We start from the raw sequence: 9077 nt of genomic DNA, 5'->3' as shown, positions 1-9077 counted from the left end.
ACATTAGAAAATGCCTGTACCAAGTCAGGAATATGACAGTTGTTATCCATTCGTTTGATGTGTTTGGACTTTTGATTTTGCCTTTTGATTTTTGATTTTCCTTTTTGAATTTTCCTCGGAGTTCAGTATTTTTGTGTTTTTACTTTTTATACCAGATCAAAGAACAAATGAAGGCATTTAGATTTAAGAAATTATCTTTTGAATTATGTAACTATTGAATTGTGTCAACATGCTATTATTATTATTGTTGGCTTTTGGCCATTAAGAAGAAATAAGGTTAATATTGGATCGAATAGAATATAAATATAAGGATTGTAATGATATGCATACTGTTAGCGTTCAGCTAGTCTGAAGCAATTATACTCTTCATTTGCAAGAAATAAATGATATTACTATCATTGTTGGCTTTATGCCATTTAGAAGAAATAAAGTTATTATTGGATCAAATAGAATATAAATATAAGGCTTGTAATGTTATTCATATTGTTTGCGTTCAGCCAGTATGAAGCAATTGCACTCTTCATTTGCAAGAAATGAATACAGGCATGATATAATCTTCATATTGGTAGCAATTAAGAGGTATAAATGAATAAAATAAAGTTAAAATTCCTCAACAATATTTTTAGAATCTAAGAGGTACTATCTTTTTTGTTTATAAAAAATGTCTTCCTGTTTGTTTTTTACCTGCAAGGTGTCTGCCTTCACTATATAATCATTACATGCTCTGCTCTCTCATATTAATATTACAATGAAGTATTTGTCTATATAATGTACATTTAACCACTATTGATATACACATGTTAATGTAAGCAGAAGTCATAAGCATTAGTATATTAAACTGTATTAATTCTAGAAGTACATGTATTGTTGTTTACTTTTTGTAATTAGGTTATAAAGAGTATGTATTTACAAATGTTAATTATATGATGGTCAGCCAAAAATGGTAATTACATTTGCAGGTTTTAAAAGATGCAATATCAGCAACATATATGAATTTTCCGCCATTTTGTCTAGTTATTGCAGACAAATGTCGGTTTTTATAGTTTGAAAAACAAGAATTGTCCAATCAGACATTTTTTGTAATCAAAATAGATTGAAGATATAATTTTTACATATATCTACTAGCTGTTCTTTAAAGTGTACACAAAAGACTTTAATATGCTCTCATGTTTGAATTGTTTAACACTAGTAATATTGGGGCACTCAATAGCTTGCTGTTCAGTGTGAGCCAAAGCTCGGTGTTGAAGGCCGTACTTGGACATATAATTATTTACTATTTACACATTGTGATTTGAATTGTGATTTGTCTCATTAGCACGTATACCACATCTTATTTCTATCGACAGGTTATTCAGCAAAATTGATATTTGTATTAAATTCGTTATTATATTGGTATTAATCATGTTAATATATGAAGGGTTTGATCTGTCTTTTAAAATGTTACTACAATAAATACATATATTGTTGCTAACCATTTAGAAACTCCATATGAGTTATTTCCTCTTCTGTATATGACATAAAGGACATATAGGTGTAACATTATAACTGTAAGACATAGATACATAGGGTCTTTCAATTTGAAATCCATGGTCTTATCTAGGCTGGTATCTATTATGAGTTTACTTATATTTATGACTTTGGACAACATGTACCAAAATGTTCCAATTTTTTCTTCATATATATTTTGTATCACTTCTACTGTATCTTGTTAGAGAATAATCTGGAAGTAGCTTTTTTCCAAAATAGATGTAGCCAATTGTCACCGCTTTTCAAGTAAAAATATAGAAACCACATATCTTTTAATCAGTGTATGGAAATATGTCTTCTGACACCTTCATTGTTTATTTTGTTTCCTTTTAATCTTTTTGATCAACAAATCCCAATTTCAAAAAGGAAGACCCAGTTCTTTCTTGTTCTGAGTTTTTGTAGGGAAGTAGTTTAAAAAATCTTTATTCGAAAATTCATATTAATTAAAAAGTTATGTTATATTCAGTTAAACAAAGAATGAAAATATTTTTTAGGCTAAACGAAAAATGAAATTGGTTTCGTCTATCCTGGAAAAAAATGATAAATAATGATATCCCTGAAACTCTAATTTGCATAATAGTATAATACATAGCCAACAGTATAAATAATATCCTACTTAGCCAAAATTATTATTATATATAAAAGTAACCAATTGTTCTAACATCACATATTGTATTGTACTACTTAGAGTTTCAATGTAACTTTGTATCAAGCATGTCTGTGAAAATAAAGATATATATCTATCAAAGACTTTTCTTTAGAAGTAGTATTAAATTATACAGCATACTTTACCTGCTTCACCAAGATGAAGTGTAAAGGTTCCGCTCCGTCTGTCTAATCGACTTATGTTTTTCACTTTTTTCAAAGTTTTCTTGGCTTCTATTAAAGGAGTATATTATATTTGGAATTAAGCTTATGAATGGTAGTTTGTGACATTTAAGCAGTATATAAGGTCTTCCATGCAGCCACCTCTTGTTTGCCAATAGTAAAATAGAAAATAAACCTGAAGATTGTACAAGAAAAAATATTTTCTTGAATTCTAAAAGGGAATAATTTTATATTTTGTCTGGAACGTGTTATGTTGAGGTGAAGGTGGTTTTTTTTAGCATTGTTAGATCTGTGGTGTTCAGTTAGTTGCCTAAGTTACTTTTCAACTTCCTACAGAAGGAGAATGGCTCATATTTCAGTTCCTAGAACTGTCTATAAAACGGCTGTGCCAGCATATGGCAGGTTTAACTGTCACAAAAAGAAATCGCAAAGAATCAACATACAAAAAATAACAATACAAATGTTTTACAAAGTTGTTTACCAAGCCACAGAGATCACCACTAGAAAGCTCTTTTCCTTTTTAACTTGGTAGATATGTATGTGTGTTTCTGTTAGTGTCTATTCATACTATATTCCTTCAATTCTCATGGATTGCTAGAGTCGGTCTCTTTCGCAAATGTTGCCCAGTTTTGAGATGATTTGTATTTACTTATATTTGTACAGTCAAGTAGTGATTGTGTTTAAGAAAATTTGTCATTTTCGTACCACCTTAAAAGCTTTATATTTTAGAAGGTGGACGACCTGGATGCTTTCTACTTTGTTTATGGATGCCTCATGCTACGAAGTTTCCGTCAGTCATGTGTCCAATGTCCTTGACCTTATTTTCATGGTTCAATGACTACTTGAAAAAAAAGGTTAAGATTTTTTGTAATGTTAACTTCTCTCTTGCTATAAGAAATAGGATGACTATATTTGGTATGTGCGTACCTTGTAAGGTCCTCATGGCCGTCAGACAGTTTTCACTTGACCTCGACCTTATTTCATGGATCAGTGAACAAGGTTAAGTTTTGGTGGTCAAGTCCATATCTCAGATACTATAAGCAATAGGTCTTGTATATTCGGTGTATGGAAGGACTGTACCCGTTTTTAAAGCTTTCACCTACAATACGATTTTCGCAAATACTACACAACACAAAACTTGCCTTGAGACATCGTTATCGACAACATTGTTGTTCGACAACAGAGAAGTGAAATAATCGAGTTTATTATACTTTACGTTAAAATATCATACGAGGGTGTTAATTTACTCTATCAAATGGCTTAGCGGGTAATTTTTTTTAATGTCATCCACCCGGCTAGACCAATCAAAAATCGGTAATTTAAAGGACAATGAATTGAATTTACATCAAGTTATTAAAGACAATGCTTAAGTTCTACGTTTTGGTTCAGATTTTATTATTTAACTGTCAATTGAAAAAATAAAACATCTTACTTCACTTCTGTTGATTTTTCTGATACACGTAACGTTGTTATGTACGTGACGTCATAGAAAATACTTTAAATTAAAATTCATCTGTAAAAGACAATAATGATAGGACATTCAGTATAATAAATGAAATAACACATAGCTGAAAGGGTAATAGAGCATACTGGTACCCCTCGAAAAAGCATTGTCAAGCTTGGCTTCACCACGTTTGACAATGTTTTCTTGGGGTAGCAATCTGTTCTATCACCCTCTCAGCTCTGTGTTATTCCTATATTATTTCACATAAAAAATCACGTTAATGAATTGCCATCATTGTAGTAACAATATTAATATATTTACAAACAAAACAATCTAAATGTAATCCAAGCATTTTAGAGACAAAATCTTTATCATAAAAGCGCTTTAATAATATAAATCACCAAAATGTTTGAAAATGTATAGATTTATTGTATATTTAAAGCGTTTGAACGACAAAGAATTATAAACATTACAAAATGGCGCAAATTTATGTGAATATATGGCTATATCACAAAACATCTCTTGTTTGTGTTTTCTAAATAGAAATGGTAATATTATTTTAAAGATAGAGAAATACCAGAAGAGGAGGAGAAACTCTTAAACCTTAAGATAAGTATTTCTATATATTTGACTAGTTTTACTACTTATGATTTGAATGAAAATATGTCAACAAAATATCTTTGGATGTCAGATGGCCATGCACGAGTTCTATTAGCTGATGAATATGTACAAGCAGCTCGTCCAATAGTTTGTTGTTGTCCATTTGCAGGTGTACATTCTTTCATATTTCCAAAAATAATTTTTCATGACTTTTGACTTGAAATAGGGTCCGTAGAGTAAATTTCATATAATATAAAGTGTTATATGGACATACCATATACAAAACTGCCTAGTTCAGTATATGGCTTTATAGTATACAAGAGGTGGATAATACCAGAAGCATCATCAAAATTTATTTGGCTAAAAATAACTGACAATACCGTGTCGAAAAGCGTAGAATAACAAAAGGACTAAACAATAAGTCTTCTGAAACCACATAAACAACTATAGATTAAGCAATAGCAATCTACCAAAAGTTGATTAGTATAATTTGAGAATACCAATCAGCATGTTCAGCATATTAATCAATGAATGTGGAAAATGCAGTTCTTGTTCATGCAATTACATGTATATACGTACACGTGATTTGTCTAGATCAAACAATAAATCTCATCTGCGAAATCCGTTAAATTTGATTTTAATAGATAAATATTCACTTTCAATTAAAATGTTGTTGTAAAAACCAAGGATTTGTATAATACTATACAAATCCTTGTAAAAACTAAAACTTTAGCATTTTAAATCATGAAAAAACGAAATTTATATACTTGTTAAAATTGTTTTAATGGCTAAAATTTTAGCAGAAAAAATTGAACCCAAAATTTCCTTTTTACTAAAACTTTAGCATTTTTTTCATGTATTAACTGTTCTTGTTCAAATTGATCAAATTTATAGTTAAAACTCGAGCCGATTACATTTAATTGAAAATCTTTGAAAGCTAAAAATTTAGTTTATTGTATAAATTTAAAAGTACAATATGACTTAGAAAAAGGGAATGCTAAAATATTAGTATGTATATTATTTATTTTCTTTTGTTATTGCAGGAAGAATTTGAAGGTAGCTGAGAATTGTCTTTTTTTTTCTAAGAAAAATTGAATTAAGCTGTAGTATTTAAAAGTTTGATGCAATTTCTCTAAACAAAAAGAAATTCATTTTCCGTTATGATGCAACTTGATATAGTTGCTAAAACTCCTAGATTTCAGGCAAAAACATAGAATTTTAGCCAATTTGCAAAGATTCAAAACAATCCATTTTGAGAATGAAAATTGCAGAGTATCAAAATTTATTGCAGTCCGTTATATGTATTGGTGTATTCATTTGCATATGGTCAATGTCTGTCTTTCGCAGCTGATATATTCGACATATCATATAAGATATATATATATATTGGCTGAGACATTTCAATAGTATGGACAATCGCAAGACATAATTAACACATTTGTTTGAAAACTTGTTTAAAATCAAGGAAAATGACTTCCTAAAAGAAAACAAATGAACAAAACCAATTAATACATATACAAATAAGTTAAATAAAAAATTACGATAACTTAGGAATGACGATCATCATATTATTTTATCAACGAGCCTCTATGTACTTTCTGATGGAAACATGATTCCAGGTCTTACTGTTTATGATTCCTTGTCTAAATTTTAATTTTTACCACTCCTGGCATAAACACCAATTGTTGAAATCATTAGTATATGCATTTTTTTTTAGTTTCGGATACTATACTAGATTTTCAGGAAAAGTTATTATTTTTTTGTTGTTCACCTCTTTTATATTTATAACAATTTATATGAAATTCTATACAATTCTTGTGAGAGGTCTGAGTCAAAATTATCGAAATTTATGTCCAAAACTGAACTGATCGCATATAGGCATATGTGTTAGCATATAGGCATATGCGTTATACACGTGAAATATAAATAAGATGAAAATGATTTGCTTCATTGTACAATTATCCTTGACGGATTTTGATAAAATGTTTATGCACGGTTAGCATCCTCAATATATTACTATTTCCAAAACGAATGCTTATAAGTTTTTCTTCTTTTAGCTAGTTTTCATGGTATACAAAATGTTCATTCAATTTTAAAATTCAAACATGATGATTCAATTTTTAATCTGCTTCACTTTGTGGAAAAATATAATTATCTCTGTAATAAATAACCTAATAAATAATAATAAATTCGTTTAACTTCTTTATATTGATAACTAAATAACAAGTTGAGCAACATTGATATATACATATTACAAAAGAAAATCGTTTCCGTTTTAGCATATCTGTCCTGGATTAAAAAAATTGCTCGAACAAACATTGCAGTAGTAACCATTTATCAACTGACAACTACAAGTTTACATGATATTGCCAATTTGGAAATTAAGATTTTTCAGTGTTTAAAACCGCCTCATAGATAACTACTACTAATGTTGGTGATTATTGGGTTGCTGCTATCTTTAACAACATGTTATTAACCAACTAAGTACATTATTGCCAAAAATGACTGTTAATTAAAAATTTTATATTTTCTGTAATGACCCTGTTTTTCTGTAATGGCCCTGTTTTTTTTTCTGTAATGGCAGGATGAACAGTGATCCCTTTATATGGTTCTTTAATGTTGGTTGCTGGTTACTAAATTAAATAAAATACAAAAAGGTATTATACTCTTTAAAACTTAGTTTTATTAACTTTTTTAAAAACCCTAACAGGGCTTAATACAGGGCCATTACAGAAAAACAGGTCCATTACAGAAAAAACAGGGCCATTACAGAAAAAACAGGGCCATTACAGAAAAGCAGGGCCATTACAGAAAAAAACAGGGCCATTACAGAAAATATGTAATTTTTAATAAACAGTCACTTTTGGCAATAATGCACTTAGTTGGTTAATAATATTTAATAATATAAATGATGATTAGGAAAACAATTCGATACAAGGACGTTCAAAATTAAAGTTTATGTCTTAATTGCACTATTACATGACGTGATAATGGTTCCTGTTATTGACTCCTTTGTCAATTAATTAAAGGTGTGAGACTTATTGTCCTTATTATCTGAACTGCCTTCCTTATTATCACATTACAAGGAATATTGTTATATTTCATTTTGCCCTTAATAGAGCGTGTTGGGTATGAAATCAAGCAATTTAAATAGTAAATTTTCTATGATCCCGTCAATAATAAGCCGACACGAATCTTGTAAAAAATAAAATTTAAATATCGCTACTGAAAGATATTACTACACAATAACATGAATCGCTTACCTAGATAGTTACAGCTTTAATAATAAAAAGATTGTTAAGTACTAGAGTTTTTTTTGCATTTTGGGAAAAATATTAATATCTAAATGTAACTTATTTCATCTTAGAGTTTTAACTATAGATATTAAAGTAGTTTTTTTTTCTATTAAAGTTATCAGTGTTATTTTCTTCTTTTAAATAATTAAAGTGTCTACCAATAGGTTTAAATGAGTTAAATGTTTATCAGAGCCTTCTTAAAACTGGTTTCGATATTTCATTTTAAGAATTAACGTTTTTGTGTTCCTACCATAAACATAGGTATTGGATTTAGTAAATCCACTTCTTCTGAATTCTATATTGTCCTTCTTGCAAGTAACACTATGGCAAAAAGTAAAATATCAAAAATGTCGACATCAAAGAATATTTTAAACGGAGAGGCCTGAAGACAAATGGCTAAATCAAAAACTCAAACACATCAATAAACTTATCACAGATACCAGGATTGAAATTTTATAATTGCGACAAACGAATATTTAGAAAAAATTATTGATTGAAGGTTGTTTATAAGTTTATAAGACTTAAGCTGGGGTCACACATTCACGATTTTTACTGCCGCCCTTGACAGGACCATTCCCGATTAAAATTTATGAAAAGTCTGATCAAGATCCTATGAATCGTGGATGGAAATTCAAACTTGTAAAAAAATAATTTAATCATGACAACAATCAGATATTGTTCAGGAAGCGTCGATATTCCCGTTCTAAATCCGCTTCTAATCCGATTTGTATCTTTCGCCAGGTAAAATTTGACCCAGTCTGTCACGACTGCGTCCCGATTCTACCGAATGTAATCCGACAGAGATCAGATAGTGACAAGACAGTGAACCGACGCTGACGGAAGTTATTCATTCGAAAACTGTCGGCATACTCGGGATGATCAGGTACTGTCGGAACGTGATCCTATCACGGTCCGCTCTATCGCATTGCAAACGGCTTTGTCTGGTCCCAGTCGTATTGTATTCTGTAATTGTCGGGACTCTGACGTGGGTATCATTGACGAATTTAGAATTGATAACGGGACTGTTTCGGAACGGTTTCGGCAAAAACGTTTCGCAATCGACAAGAATTGGATGCAATCTGGACTCAATCGGCAGAAAAACAGCAATGAAAAATTTCTCCAAATCATTCCCGTTCCACAGGACACCGTCCGGAATACACAGAACATTGTTAGGAATTCGATCCGATACAGCAGAATCTGTCACGACATAGGCACGATTGTAATCCGACTAGACAAAATCGGCTGAGTTTCCCAGAATGTTGCGGGACGCACCTAACTGTCGGGGTGCTTTGCCGAACTATTAGGACCCTTCCCGACCAGTAGGAATCTGTTACGAACTAAAACGACCGCGTTCAGACAATAATAGGACATTACAGATAATT

Source organism: Mytilus galloprovincialis, chromosome 6 (genome assembly GCF_965363235.1).
Source record: "Mytilus galloprovincialis chromosome 6, xbMytGall1.hap1.1, whole genome shotgun sequence".
In the NCBI taxonomy this organism is placed as follows: Eukaryota; Metazoa; Mollusca; class Bivalvia; order Mytilida; family Mytilidae; genus Mytilus; species Mytilus galloprovincialis.
Note: the sequence above shows the minus strand (reverse complement) of the source record.